This window comes from Apostichopus japonicus, chromosome 7 (genome assembly GCF_037975245.1).
Source record: "Apostichopus japonicus isolate 1M-3 chromosome 7, ASM3797524v1, whole genome shotgun sequence".
Classification (NCBI taxonomy): Eukaryota; Metazoa; Echinodermata; class Holothuroidea; order Aspidochirotida; family Stichopodidae; genus Apostichopus; species Apostichopus japonicus.
In genome coordinates this window covers 4,404,287-4,421,020 of record NC_092567.1, presented here as the reverse complement: position 1 = coordinate 4,421,020, position 16,734 = coordinate 4,404,287, and the positions used below count along the sequence as shown (strand labels likewise).

The window sequence follows — 16,734 nt, the reverse complement described above, 5'->3', positions numbered from 1 at the left end:
TGCTTCCGCCGCCCTTGCTATAGACTCTTTTTTAGGCTTGCTATTGTAAAGTGATGTGAGAAGTCATTTAAGTTTAAGGTTGGGACGATTGTTTTCTTCAATTTCCAGTCAGCATTTTGACCCATTACATACAAAGTAGGTAAATATGACGTCATTCGGTCATACCACATAATATAGCTTGTATAGGCAATCAATACTAACTAAGAGAACCTGTCGTAAACAATTGTCAACAATATAAGTACGGTTCATTATTATTATTATTATAATATATTAAGTAACGACAGTTAACGATAACCCTTGTGTATGGTATATTCTCTACAAACAATGGCAAGCCAAAGGGGGAGGGGGAGGAGGAGGGGGGAAGGGTGGTCGACCGACCGTCGTCCTTCACGGAATTGTTATGGCGTTCAGCCGGTGAATAATTATACCGCTTTCTGGTCACTTTGCCCAACAACCATTTCGCCCAACTGCGATTGATATAATATTCGCCCAACTGCGATTGATATAATATATCAATGTAACCACATATGTAACCACATATGTAATAAATTTAACCACGACTTAACGTTTCCTTAATATTCGGTTCGTATCCCGTAACGTTAACAATTCCCGAACGTTTACTATCAAACTTATCAAACCTAACCCCTAAAACACTGATCCATCCTCAAGTTTCCTTAATATTCGGTTCGTATCCCGTAACGTTAAAAATTCCCGAATGTTTCCTTACTAAAGTATCATATTTAATCAAGGTTGGGCGAAATGACCAGACTGTGTGGGCGAAATGACCAGGCTGGTTGGGCGAAATGACCAGGCTAGTTGGGCGAAATGACCAGGCTGGTTGGACGAAATGACCAGGCTGGTTGGGCGAAATGACCAGGCTGTTTATGCGAAATGACCAGGCTGGTTGGGCGAAATGGTAAGGTTGGGCGAAATGGCAGTTGGGCGAATGGTTGTTGGGCGAACCTTTTTCAACCTCAAAAAGTATTTATTAGCAAATCCTTGCGTTTAGAGCTACTTATATGGATAACATTTATATTTTAAATGCGCCTCAATATGCACCAATTGACGTTTAAACTTTTATTGGGGTGGGGGGGGGGCAGAACCACTACGTGATAGTCGGCTTGAATGACCACAGGGCATCATCCTCTCCTTTATAAAATCTTTAGTTCGCCTCTAGTCATTCTGCAAAGGTTCAGGTTCCTAACTAAATCCATCCATGGACAGGTTTGAATGTGTCCTCCACTTTAGAGCTGTAGTACGTGACTATCTGGCCATACAATGTAGTGTCTGTGTTGCTCCATACCTTACAAGGAACTGTCACACACTGAAAAGAAAGGGAGCTGTCACTGAGTTCTTTGGTATAACTTGGATCTGTCATAATATATAATGAGTATATATCATAATTGTAATTAATTAATCATAATTAGGGAGCCGGAGATTAGAGAGCTCCCTGCTTTAAATATGGAGCTGTCACTGAGAAGATCTCCCTGATATAATTAGGGAGTTGTCCCTGGGAAGAGCTCCCTGCTATAATTGAGGAGATGTTACTATACAGCTCCCTGCTATAATTAGGGAGCTGTCACCGAGAAGAGCTCCCTGTTTTAATTGGGGAGCTGTTACATATAGAGCTCCCTGCTATAATTGGGGAGCTTTCTTTGAGAGAGCTCCCTGCTGTAATTAGGGAACTGTTACATATAGAGCTCCGTGCAGGCGCGTAGCCAAGGGGGGGGGGGGGGGGGCGAAGGGGGCAGCCGCACCCCCCCCCCCCCTTGAGCCTATTTTTTTTTTTAATGTTTTTATGATATCGCTAGTAATTTCAAAAGAGAAAATGCTAAGATGCAACTTACAAGGCATGGGAAGTGCCATTTCCAGCGATCTGGGAGGCATTTTCAGCCAAAATGTTCTTGTACGCTTCGCGCCAACCCATGGTGGCGCTACGCTTAGATAGTGTGCAATGCCGTATCTACGGCTCTGAAAAAAATTTCTACATTTTCGCCCTTCCCTTGGCAAATTCCTGGCTACGCGCCTGGCTCCGTAATGTAATTAGACATCTGTCTTCGAGAGGGCACCCTGTTATAATTAGGGAGCCCCCTCGTTATTACATTTAGTTTTTGTGTTTGCATAAGTAAATGCATGGAAGTGGCTATATTGGTAAAAATGGCGATAGTGGGACTGTCGAGATTTCCGACTGTTGCATTTTATTTTTCCGACTGATGAACTCTAATTTTTCCGACTGTTGCACTCTAATTTTTCCGACTGTCGCAATCTAATTTTCACATATTCTTGTAATTTGTGAGTGACCTAAAATTTTTGGTCAAAATTTACCTTTAATCAGTCATATTTACCAAGTTTTCTTTGTCACATTGAGAAATTGTATCTTGCTATCCTTATACTCTACCATACAAAACTTGGTATGGTTTTTAATACTCAACGTTCGCCAGCTTCAATTCGGTTAATTTACGTATTAATTTTGCTATTGGGTGGGTTGACCCTGTTCGCTAGCTTCAAGTAAGTTCAGGATATACATTTTCTCCATGGTATGCAATTAGAACACTCAAAGCTAATATACGGAAGCTTAAAAATGCCATCAACATAAGAAAAACTTTGTTACATTAACATAGCTTTTGTAGTCAGTAGTCTATGTAGCCTTCAAGTAAATAACTATACTTAGTTGCTTACTTGCTTAACCAGAGTGATTAATAAGTTTGTGTGAAGTAAGGGCCAGGGGTACAAATGTATCGAGAAAGGTTTCCGCGCGCGACGTGCGCGTTCAACCATTTTGATGTTGACGAGTAGTACAGGGAGGGGGGTAAAAGGCAGCAGTCGGAATTTTCTGGCTCCAAAACCCATCCAGTTGGAATTTCAGCCACTACACCCCCCCCCCCCTCCCTAATCATCAGGCCTTAGCTACGTACCTGCGTATATGCATACAGGATCAAAGTATCAACAGATAACTATATCATTAATATAGTTAACAGTTTGTTTGTTATGAAAATATCGAGTGACGGAAGGTTAAATAAATAATATGAGTAGCGTGATATATATTCCGATTCAAGTTGATCACCGTTACGAATAAACATTACACGACGATTACATATCTGTTTGAATGGACTTAAGTTTGTTCTAACACTGCAGGTACAAACAGTTGCGTAGCCAGGATTTTGTCAGTGGGGGCGCTGGAGTGGCTTGACCATTTCCTGGGAGGGCGTCTTGTTACTATCTAAGCGGAGCGCCACCATGGTTTTGCGCGCAGCGTACCAACTTTTTCTAGCTAAAAAGACCTCCTAGATCGTGGGAAATGACACTTCCAGGCCTTGTTAGCAGGGGCGTCAATCCGATATGAAACGTGGGGGCGGGGGACGTAATCGATTCGAGTATTCCGGCCGCAAGTACTTTCTAAGCGGAGCGCAACCATTGGTTGCCGCGTAGCGTAGCAAGAAAATTTCAGATTTTAATACCTGCCAGATCGCTGGAGATGGCACTTGCCAGGCTGGGTAGCAGACATCTAGTTGCGTGATTTCGAGAGAAAATTACAAATTCGTCACTCAGGAAATCTGCAATAAAGTTCATGCGGTCTTAATTTTTGGTTGTTTATTTCTGTTATTAGTGATTCAAATTGACATGAACATTAGAACCCAGTGCAAGTTGACAAATGATGCGGTGAACTGGAAACGCCAGCCCCATTTTGTCCTATGTTTCAGGATGGAATACCTCTCATTTGTTCGAACCCATGACAACTAACCATCTGTGAATACATTTACTTCGAAATGGGCACATTACAGTAAATTGCACCAAGTCGGTCAAGGAATGACCCAGGGCCTCAGATAAAGGCCTATAGGAATGTTGTCCCAAAATATCCCCGGACATACTATAGGCAAAGGAAGCTATCCGCCGCGACTGCATGTGAGTTTCTCGACTTGCCGTCCTGGGAGTCATACCACAAAATGGTGCATTTCCTCATACGCGATTATTAATAATTTAAATAAGTAACTAATTAGGCATAGTCCAGATCCGAGTTCGTATAGTGAGCTTAGCGCAAATTTGGCCAAAAGTCGTCATACGCCAGCATGTTAAACCACCAATGACCACCAATGAAGGGTCGTTCATGAGTGGTCATCAGGGGATTCGAGACCATTCAGACCAATGATATATTTTTCGCACATGTATATTTTTTGGACACTCAAAATCCCAGTGGGAGGGCGACTGGGGAGGGGGCAAGCTTTCATGGGGGGGGGCTTTCGCCCCCCACGACCCCTTGGCTACGCCACTGGGTACACAGTGACTCAGAACAGAGCAAAATAAACAAATGCTAAACATTCCATGTACGATACTTCCTCAGAGCTAACAATTAAGCCTCAAATCTTCAAGTCATTCACTTTCTTTGAAATGAGCGTATAAAATGGAGATGGGAGACGTCGGGGAGGGGGGGGGGGTGGAGGTGTGAAAGATAGTTTCACTAATCTGGGCATATCTTCGTATGCAAGCTACATTTTCAGCACGAGAATATCCTCGCTGTTCGCGAGTCAGGAGAGGAATTAAAATAAATCGAGGCAGATAAAGGTGCTCATTTATACATTGTGTACCTCTGTGTCATGTTCAGACCAAGTCATGAAATATCATAACACAAATACCTCAATCGTGTCTCCGCTCTTACTTACATTAATGTAATGCTTTATTATCTCATTTGTACATCCTCCAATTTCTTGTCTAATTTCAACATTCCTGGTGGACAAAATTCACATCTCATTTTGAATCCCCTCCCCCCCCCCCTTCCACCTAAACGATAGAGGATGGTAACACCGGATTGTTAGATAATACTGTTTGTTTGTTTTGAGATGTGACACACTATCTCGAGTTTTGTGAACATTTTGTGTCATAAATCAGTTATTACAAAATAACAGTCAACAGTGATTATTTTACCAGTATATAGGTGTAGGAGATAAAGCTACAAACACAACCAACTGCGTTAAGCTAAAATAGAAAATGCTCTGATCAGGAACATCACTCCGAATTGAGAGTTGGGTGGGGAGGGGGGAATAAATAAGGGTACATGAATAAAACTGAAGGAGTCGGCGAGCAAAGCCCTTTTCGGGTGGGGTCCAGGGGCGAATCCCCGCCATGGTCCAGGGGTCGGACTCTACAAATATTCAGTTTTACTTCTGTTTGATGCCTGAATTGATATGTCATTTATAAATAAATTTAATAAAAGACACATTTGACAAGATTAGCCTTGAATTAAAAAGACTTATCTATTTCACATCCTGATATAACTTAGGGCATTAATCATGAGTATTCATATTGAAACTTAAACCCAAAAGGAAACATCTAAACTTTGCACACAAGAATATCTTGTTATCCAGACATCTACAACATGCAAACATCTGGTTTTATAAGTACATTTGAAAAGCACTATTTGGTATCTAGGCACATTCACTTCATCGGAAACAACAAATCATAAAAATAAAGATATATTTAGGGGCCGTAGCCTGGGTAGAATTCCTAGCAGCAGTTAAGGAACATCGAGAAAAAATGTATCGTCCAAATGTTACATAGCGATGCTTTGATGTGCCGATATCAGTGGCGGCGGAACCGGGGGGGCTCAGCCCCCCCAATGAAAAAGTTGAGGGGGCAAATGCATGATAAGCCCCCCAATATTTACCAAGGCCCCGAAACGTGCATCTGCCCATTTTTCAATGCATATTTGTCGATCTGTCCGATGCACACGTACTATATAGGTGTAATAATTTTAGTAAATGCTGGGGGTACATGCATTCGTGACAGGGCTTGGTTCATAGAAATTTGTTGGCTACTGCACATGGTTTTGGAATTACCCATTTGTTGACATTAAGAAATGCTTTCCGTTTTTTCTTATGACATTTATTTAATGATTGCATTTAATTGCAAGTAGTAATTTACTACACTCAAAAACGTCTTTGCGAGTACAGTACGAGTACTAGCTACTCTCTTAAAACACCATCGAATATTCAAATTACAATGTTTTTACAGATTTTTACGTGCAATCTGAGAAATTGCAGGCTTGAGACCCATATTTTAGGGCTAGGTATTCGCAGCATAAAACACTCGGGAAAGTACCGTTTCCGGCCATCTGGGGGTTTGAAAAACCCAAAATTTTCTTGTACGCTCCGCGCCAACCGATGGTGGCGCTCCGCTTAGATAGTCTCCACACATTAGCCCCCCAATAATTTTCCCGTCCGCCACGCCTGGCGGATATACGGTACCAGGCGTTTTTTCAAGAAATTTGAGTGGGTTGGTCATTTCCAAAAAGGGACCGTCATGACACTATCTAAGGACCTACTGCTGGTAGCAGAGGGGGAATGAACTGAGTGAGTAGACCGTGTATTCTTAGTAAAACATTGTGGCACTAATATAGGGGATAACAGTGAAACATACGTAATAAGTATATTTATGAACCGTAGTTTCACGTAAGACTGCTACACTGTTCTTGCAGGTTAAATCTTTGGAGCTCTCTACTTTTATTGTTATTATAATCCCCTCTGCCCCCGGCCCGCCCCTCCCCCCCCCCTCTGAAAACCACCAGAAACAGTAGTCGCATCAGAGATCGTGCATATACGTGATGAGCAGTTAAAGTAAACCTTATGTTACTTGACCGCCATTCCTACAATACGTGCCTAGAATCTCAGAGTTTGCACACTACAGACTAAATCAGAAGAAATGATATGAACATTTATCGTACCCTACTTTCATTTAGAAAGTGTAAATCTCAGGGGACAGCTACCCCTGCGCAAGCTACGGCCCTGCATACTAAAATATTGCGTTTTTAACCATCATCCCCTCCATCTTCCTAACCACCCCCATCTCTCCAACCCCCACCATCTCCCTCAAACCCTCCATCCCCACCGCTCTCCCGAACCCCTCCATCTCCCCAACCCCCGTTATCTCCCCAACCCTTCCATCTCCCTCAATCCCCTCCATCCCCACCCTCTACAACTCCCCAACCCGCTCCATCTCCCTCACACCCCTCCTATCCCCTACCCTCTCCAACTCCCTAACCCGCTCCATCTCCATCAAACCCCTCCATCTCCCCCCCCCCACCAACCCCTGTTATCTCCCCAACCCTTCCATCTCCCTCAAACCCCTCCATCCCCCACCCTCTCCATCCCCCACCCTCTCCATCTCCCCTCTCTCTCCACTTCTCTAATAATTTATTATATTATACGTAAAGTATAATTATACAAGTATAAATGAACAACGGAAAACTTTCTGGGAATAATAAACAAGAAAAGAGGAATTAAGTTCAACAGTAAACACAATAATCAGCATATCATGAATAATCATCAACCATATTCATAAACATGAGAGGGTTTTATTACATCATTAGTCTTAGCTAACCATCATTGGAATTCATTACATTCTAATTAATTAGGTGTAACATTACCTTTCAAGCTAATGTTCGGTCCACATAGAGGCGAACATGAATTATGAATGGTTGGGCCTACATCATGGACAGAAGCGAAGTATACAGTCTCTGGCCTTATACACCATATAAAAGTTTGTTAATATATTTATCACTCAGCAGCTTGAGGAAGTATTGTTTATAGCACGACCACAGTTCTTACTATTTATTACGAAGACCAACATTGCACTACAGCAGTATTGATAGAATAATAAATATAACCATATATAGTAATCAAGAAATATGAATGTAAAATGTGACCAGAATAGAACATAGAACAGAATAAAGAGATGTATAGAATATGATAATAATATATATCTAGGGTTAACGGAAATCAAGAGCTAAGATTCAATGCACAAGGCATCTCCTAAGTTGTAAAAAGATGCCGGTCTGGTGTATGGCAAGCATCAGTTACAATAATATTCAAGGCACGTTTTACGAGAGTAATATTGTGGATTGGACAGCAACTGAACAGGTTCTGCTACCCCTCTCTCTCGACACTGAAACCAGGACATAAAGTAATGTAAAAACATGGCACAACAATATTGTTGACTGACCACAGCTTATTTTAAGTTTGTGGACAGCAATTAGAATCCTTATACAGACTTACGGCAACATCTCTTTATTTATGTATTAAACATGGTAGCAAATTTACAGATATGGGTATACGATGACTGTGAAATTGCTGGCTACCCTACACAATGTTTCTCACACATGAACAAACTATATGTATAACACAGTTCTATGTAACTGATTGATCTCATCAAGAGTATTTCATTTTAGAAATATGGATTTCAGCATTCATCAGTTTAGTCCTCAGTACCCAACAAACTGTCTATGTACCTGCATGGTAACTCAATATGCTGATAATAAGTTTGGGTTGATATGTTACAGCATGCCATATAATCTTGGGAGTAACCCACAGGTGGCAATGCACATATAACTTCAAAGACTTGATACTTCATAGTTTCTAAATTTCAAACACATCCCTGATCAGATCAAGGTACACACTACAAAAACTTATAGACCGGGAGCCCAGAGGGTTTGGTTAGCTGGGAAGGTAACCAATTGCCTTGTACATCACAATGTTCACAGTGCATTCCTGTATATGAAACCAGACGACTGGCAAACCGGGTGTGGTGGGTGTGGCTGGGAGAGCAATTTTAAAGTCACCTCAAAGCTAACCTAGATCAGCTTTCATGGTAACCACAACAAAGTAAGTACAATGTGTCAGGTATGGCCCCAAGAGCAACAAATGGCCATTGCCAGTAATTATTGGTGGTGGGGTACCCCTGCCAGTCATCAATAATTGACCCCTCACGGCTGACCTAGGTCAGCTCATGAGGTAACCACTTGAAACCTACTGGAAAATGATGGTTAGGACTTCAGATACAAGGGATGGGCATTGCCAGTAATTGTTATTGGTGGGGTACCCCTGCCAGTAGAACCCCAAAATGCCCCTCCCCTCATTGACCTAGGTCAGCTCATGAGGTAACCAATTGAAACTACTGGAAAATGATTGGCAGGACTCTATATGTAAGGGATGGGCATTTCCAGTCATTTATATTGGTGGGGTACCCCTGCCAGTAGACCCCCAAAATGCCCATCCCCTCATTGACCTAGATCAGCTCATGAAGTAACCAATTGAAAACTACTGGAAAATGATTGGCAGGACTCTATATGTAAGGGATGGGCATTTCCAGTCATTTATATTGGTGGGGTACCCCTGCCAGTAGACCCCCGATTTGCCCATCCCCTCATTGACCTAGGTCAGCTCATGAGGTAACCAATTGAAACTACTGGAATAATGATTGGCAGGACTCTATATGTAAGGGATGGGCATTTCCAGTAATTTATATCATTGGGGTACCCCTGCCAGTAGACCCCCAAAATGCCCATCCCCTCATTGACCTAGGTCAGTTCATGAAGTAACCAGTTGAAAACTACTGGAAAATGATTGGCAGGACTCTATATGTAAGGGATGGGCATTTCCAGTAATTTATATTGGTGGGGTACCCCTGCCAGTAGACCCCCAAAATGCCCCTCCCCTCATTGACCTAGGTCAGTTCATGAAGTAACCAGTTGAAAACTACTGGAAAATGATTGGCAGGACTCTATATGTAAGGGCTGGGCATTTCCAGTCATTTATATTGGTGGGGTACCCCTGCCAGTAGACCCCCAAAATGCCCATCCCCTCATTGACCTAGGTCAGCTCATGAGGTAACCAATTGAATCTACTGGAAAAATGATTGGCAGGACTCTATATGTAAGGGCTGGGCATTTCCAGTAATTTATATCAGTGGGGTACCCCTGCCATTAGACCCCCAAAATGCCCATCCCCTCATTGACCTTGGTCAGCTCATGAGGTAACCAATTGAAAACTACTGGAAAAATGATTGGCAGGACTCTATATGTAAGGGCTGGGCATTTCCAGTAATTTATATCAGTGGGGTACCCCTGCCATTAGACCCCCAAAATGCCCATCCCCTCATTGACCTAGGTCAGCTCATGAGGTAACCAATTGAAAAATACTGGAAAAATGATTGGCAGGACTGTATATCTAAGGGCTGGGCATTTCCAGTAATTTATATCAGTGGTGTACCCCTGCCAGTAGACCCCCAAAATGCCCCTCCCCTCTGGGCTCCCGCTCTATTAGCTTGCCTGGCATGTGGGCAATCTTTATTTTCTACAGAAGTTGAAGTTTTCTGATGAACTGTTAATTTAGGTAACTATCAATTTAGGTAACTATCGGAGGGCGTTGTGGTCAAGTGGTTAAGGCAGTGGACTTGTGATCTAAGGATTACAGGTTTGAGCCCTGGCCAGATCATTGCGTTGTGTACTTGGGCAAGGCGCTTTATCTCCATTGCCTCTCTTCACCCAGGTGTATACATGGGGACCTGCGAGGTAACTTGTAAATATAGTTGCGTGCGCCGGTTTGTGGCTGCACCCTATGGGAAGTCCCCAGGGGGACACGTGGTTGTGGTGCACTGTGGTGCCCCAGGAGAGATTGATTGAATTGTGCACACTTTGGTGTGTGGGTGTGACAAGTTACCAGTGACCAGGGGTTAATAATCAGCGCATTGAGACTTAAGTGTGTATTTGCGCTTTATAAGAACTGCGTATTATTAGTATTATTATTATTATCAGTAGCTGTCTCCACTTTAGAGAAATCTTCAACCCACCACTGCATACTACAATATAGTAGTTGTGTTTAGTCAAGTTTGTTAGCTCTACACAATTAAACAAGTGGAATCTTAAAAATGTCATTTGATGTTATTTATAGAGCTAATTAGGCAAGCTGTCTTCACCTACATATAGCCTGTAGATTTCATCAAAGGAACCCAACACAGCCCATTACCATTTCACAAACTGACTGTTGAGAAATTATCATGTGAAGACTCACATCCACAAAGGTAGTTATGTCATCAGTAATGTGTTCCAGCTTGACTTTTTCTTTCACTTTCTTGGAGGAAATGTACAGAAGAAATGTTGAAAACTGTATAACCTGGAGGTTAAAGAGAAAATACACAATAACTCAACTTTCCATTCACTAGATTTATCAGGTGAAAATTCATCAGGTCTGTGATCATTTTTGTAACATACATCAACGTCTTCCCTTGTGTCTTATTAATAAGTATATATGAATAGTATATGGCTGTAATCTCAGGGCAGCAAATACATTGTTTTTAGGAATATGTTTTGTATCTGATGTAAGCAATTACAACACTTGTAGTGGTGACTAATCAACTCCATGTTACCTTCCAAGAATTGTGTAGACCCCTAGCCCTCCCCCCCCCCCCCCCCGATAAAAGACATCTTTTGACAATTGCTGGAAATTTTCTACCAGATTTGTGAGCTATCTTCCGTAGTATTGCAACAGAACATAAATGTAGAAAGCACATGTGCTGGAGTTTCCTGGAATTATCTCTTAAATGGCCAGTATTATAACTGAAGTGCAAATAATGTACATCTTAAACAGAACACATTAAGAGAATCCTTCAACACTGTTGACCAATGGCTAAGAATATAATCCTGAATTACTATGGTTTTTACTCTGAGGTCATGTATAGGGTCCAGAAGGTTCATGCATGTTTTGTATTACTGACTGACAACAACATATGCACACATTACAGTAAACCCACTAAAGACTTCCATTTGTAATACCTTAGTATATAGCTCATTGACAAATGACATAAAACCTAAATTATCTTCAGATTTAAATTTGACATCAATTTTATTGGGTTTTAGATGTACTGAGAGGGGAAGGGTAGGAAAGGTTAGGATGGAAACAGAGATTTGATTCCTGTTAGTCATTCTACATGGTTCTAACTTAGTGTGGGTTTGGTTCTTACTTAGTGTGTGTATGGGTCTCATTTTGTGTGCAGTCACTATATTTAATTGTTAGGGCACATGCACTTGTGAATTAAATTTATTGTTGATAAGCCTGCCATACATTTTACTGCCTATTTTTAGCGGCAATTAGGCTGACAATACAGAGGAGTCTGGCTACACTATTAAGACCGAGTACTACGCTTACCTGCCACCCAACACTACAGTATGACAAACTGATAAATTAGAAGGGAACAAGTCATCTGAATATTTTGTTCCTTAATTTATGATGAATACACAAAACAAAGAAATGGACCTGGATATTAAACGCATACACCTCTTTGTGTAGGTTTTACACATTGGTATACAATACAATGTATGACATGCAGTGTCTAACATATGGTGTATGTACTGTATGTTGAGGCCTTTATCTTCCCCTCTGGCCCTTAGGGAATTTGCTGATCAAGCAAGATTCAAAACAATTGCTGTTCCTCCAGGATTTAGGCAGTAACAAAATCACTTTCTACCCAGAATCAAATCTAATTATAAATAACACCCAGCCTACCAGTCCTGCTATACACTAATTATACACTTACCATTACCATCAGCATATTGTAAACCATTCTGTGCAAGATCCACATCATGTGACCCCAAAGATCGTCTCAAGAAAGATTAATCCACATTTACCTAATGAGGAGATAAAGACAAAGACAATAAGAATCATATCTGAACTAGATGTTTTAATGCAAACGATAAAATCCCTTGTTTTTGAGTTTGCCTTTTTAATATTTACTCAACAGTTATTCCATTGCTCACAGATACACAAGCTTATGCTAAAATGACTCAATAATTGCAAGTTCATTCATTTTATTGCAAGGCGCTTTTATTTTAAAGTTGAATAATTTTTGGAAATTTATCCATTAAGAAAACAAAAGGCAAAACTTGGTAACATGGTTGCAATCCTATGGTTTAGACTAATTTGGTCAGCACACTTTCTAATTGGTACTTCTAACGTTGTTTGGTGCAGCAGGCCAATAAAGTTGTTCCCAAATTTCTAACTCTATTACTTTGAAGTCAAGCAAAGTTAGGCAATATTACTGGTCTAGATTGCTTTTATTTCAAACTATCTGTATACCAGTGTGAAGCAAAGGCTGCTCTATTACATAAATGTTAGTGTTTTTGCTTTCACAACTTTCCCAGTAACTTAATTTCCAACTTTGCCAATATGCAGCAACATGATGCACCCCCCCCCCACCCAAACACACTCTTATAACAGAAAACTGAATTACACAATTACTTTAAGAACAGAAAAATAATACAAATGCATTAAAGATTTCAGATGATATAACATGCTAAATCCTAAAAGAACTTGTCATATTGTGTTGTATGATCTTCTGTGATAGAATCGTAAACTGTTACTTGTCATAGTGCAATACTCAATACCTATCATCATCCTTGACAACTATTTAATATGATGGGATAGGTGGACCTTGCCATAAATTACATAATATCCACTCAACCTGGAGACGTGACAAAAGAAAGCCTTCATTAGCATTATATGCTCACACAGGAATGAAACTGTTACATTATGAAACAATGTGTGTCTAATGACCATTAAAATTGGTCAGATTTGAAAGATTAGAGATGTCCTTGGCATCAGAATTTCATCCTTTTGAAAACTACAATTACGGTACAATTTGTAGAGATGATGCTACAATTAGAGAAACACTGAACAAAAGAGGTCTCACAGAATCCCTGAGGCTAAGACACAACATTTAGCAATGTTCTTCATATCTTATGTCTTGTTTTGCAGTGATTGGAATTGATGGGGGTTGGGGGAGGGGTGCTGGATGATAGACTTTCCTGTGGGGAAATTTCCCTTGAAGGATCATCTGATACTTCATGGACTAAAACTATCCAATTAAAAACTTGCATTCTCATGGAGGAGGGGGATGGGTGGGTGACTGGGTGGGTGGGGTAAGAAACAGGTGGTGCACCATACAATCATTACCCTGCTCATGTAAAACTGTACACATTTCTTCCAAGAGCTGTAATCCGGATATGAAACTGGTAAATCCCTAAACAGGCTGATCTCAGGACTGAATAATTCCAGTTTACCTGATGATGAGAAAAAACAAAATACATTTGGTCATCAGTTATAATGTTATTCATGTAAATTGTCTTCACCCGGTCTGCAAGTAGCTGCATTCTACCATGTAACATTGTCAAACACAGAACACAGCTATTATAAACATATGGTATGCTACTGTAGTTTCGAAATAAATTACTCAGTTCTAATTATAATAACAATGTAAAGAAACTAATGCAACTAGAATACAAACCTATTGACTATACAAGATGAGTTCAAGGTCTCATAATGCTCCCCACAGTGTATATACAGCTCACCTAACACCAACTAATTGAAATATAAAGAAACATTAATTTGAAATTGAGACAAGCATTGAATCTTCAATACAAACTTTAAGCAATACCACTAGCAATCCAGTCTGGTTTATATTCAATTGAGAAACACAAGTAATAACAATGCAACCCTGAAAACACATTGAGCCTGAAGCAAACATGATGACCGTTTCGGTCACAGAATTTAGGAACCATTGGTTCACTGTACTGTCTAGAGGTTGATGAATTTGTAGGATTTCTGAAATGATGACATTGTACTATAATTGATTGAGTTAAAGTACATATTTTTCTACTGTATCTGCAGACTTTGATATATATACTGTTATTTTATAACATTTTGTTCTGTGCAGTCCTAGGGCGAGGGGTTGGGTGGTGACTACAGTTGTAAGCTAAGTGCCCAATGAAATACACTTTTAACTTTGGATAAACAAAGACTTAAAAAAGTGGATCTGGTGACACAACTGTGCATGGAACTGTGCCTGGCTCTCAATGTTACTGGTTTTGTGTTCACCTTACTTGAATAATGCTTCTTTAGCCTCACAAGATGTGATTGTGAATCTTAGAACTGGTGTGCGACAGTATTTCAGGAGTTTGGAGAAAAATATGTGCATGGAACTGTGCCTGGCTCTCCATGTCACTGGCTTTGTGTACACCTTACTTGAATAATGCTTCTTTAGCCTCGCAGGATGTGATTGTGAATCTTAGAACTGGTGTGCGACAGTTTTTCAGGAGTTTGGAGAAAAATATGTGCATGGAACTGTGCCTGGCTCTCAATGTTACTGGTTTTGTGTACACCTTACTTGAATAATGCTTCTTTAGCCTCACAATATGTGATTGTGAATCTTGGAACTGGTGTGCGACAGTTTTTCAGGAGTTTGGAGAAAAATATCAAAGAAGTAAAGAAGTAAACCCAACCATAATCTTCAGCTGATATGATAGACACCTTTGAGATGAATACTAAAGATGGAGTTGATTTGCATTTTACTGTCCAATTACATTTCAAATCATATTTCCAATATGTAAAGCAAATGCTTAAAACAGTCATCTCTACTGTACTGCAGTAAATAAACATCATAACAAACAAAGTACATTAAAGTTCAAGATTATATCCATAGTTGTGTGACCTTTGTGTGACCTACCTAAATTAATCAAGGTTTCTTGTTTTTGTTTGATGGAGTGTTCATTACAAATACCTCTAACTCAAAGCTCAGCGATACAGACTGAGTTGACTTCTTTAATGTTTCTACAGCATTATCGAATATCTAAAATGGTATTTCAAGTTTTTGGTTTTAATCTGAAGAAAATAAATATCTAAACAGAAGACATATTTGTATGTAACCCAAACTACTTTCATACAAACCAACAAGTTTTCTTCCAGTCTTACCATTCTGGGAGTGTCAGGAGTTCTAGAGGCCTTTATTCATTTGAGTCTGGGAGGCAATTTTATTTCAGTTTGACATATGGTAAAATGTACCAGAGGATGTTTGGGCAGCTATTGTGTATTGGCAAGCTCATTACAAACATAACAAGTACTGGATTAATCAGCAAGAATCCGATCATGTTATTGTCCTTACTAGGGATTAATTCTGTCAGTTGTATTTTGAGTGGATGAGTTAAAACTTTATATAAAATTCTTTTAGTGAGAGTGAATGGAGATTAAAGAGTATTCCTTGATCTGCGAGGCTATTCGAAAAGTCTACCACACATATTTGAAACATTATCATTACTGTTCTACACTTACCATTAATGTGATTACCATCACAAGGAGGAAATATCAGCTGATGAACCATTCATCGTCCTTGTCAGCACAGTATGAACACTTCCATCAAAAACTGGTAACTACAGGTGGAATAGGTGATCCCCTAATAGCTCGCTTCAGGATAATTCAAGTTAACCTAATGAAGAGAAAAGAAAGTGATGTGAATGAGAATTAAGTCCTAATTATAGGAGAAATTGAGAATGTCAGTAAGAAAAAGATGTGTGTATGTCTCTGGCCTGTATACATGGACATTCACAGAAACAAATCAAGAGGTAGGAAAGTACACTTCAGTTGCCAGTAACCAGGTATTAAGTGTAAAAACAATGAACCAGTTAACCATCAAACTTGAACCGGATTGTCCGTTGTTAGTGGAAGTGGCATATAAAGGTGTGGTGCAGTGATATAAATGAGCTCCCAAAGGAGAGTCCAACCTCACACGAACCCAACCATGCATGGTTTTGGTTTGACTGAGAAATTTGTGAGATTTCGCACCTCTCTTTCCTATTGAGGACAAAATCTCTTTTGAATTTCCACTCATAAGGAGATTATAATATCTAAGTTAGTGTGTAGATGTAGTGGATGGGTGTTTTATATTATTTTTCTTCATTTAATGGCACCAGGCCCCTGGAGACTGCATTGCCTACACTGACCTAGTTACACCACTCTCTGGGGGTCTCTTTCTATACTTTTTGATCACCAAAGGTTTATAAAGTACCCTGTTCAGCTGGTCAATAGCCATACAATATGGTCAGTTCTACAAATTTGGCAGATGAAGACACTTGTAACCTCA

The 16,734-nt window shown here is 40.2% G+C and overlaps 1 protein-coding gene across 13 annotated transcripts in view; it reads left to right on the top strand.

The window, feature by feature from the left end:
- The window catches only part of LOC139969978 (NLR family CARD domain-containing protein 4-like), a 585,990-nt gene that overhangs the window by 277,270 nt on the left and 291,986 nt on the right, over positions 1-16,734 (top strand). The gene's annotated exons all lie outside the window — the stretch shown is intronic.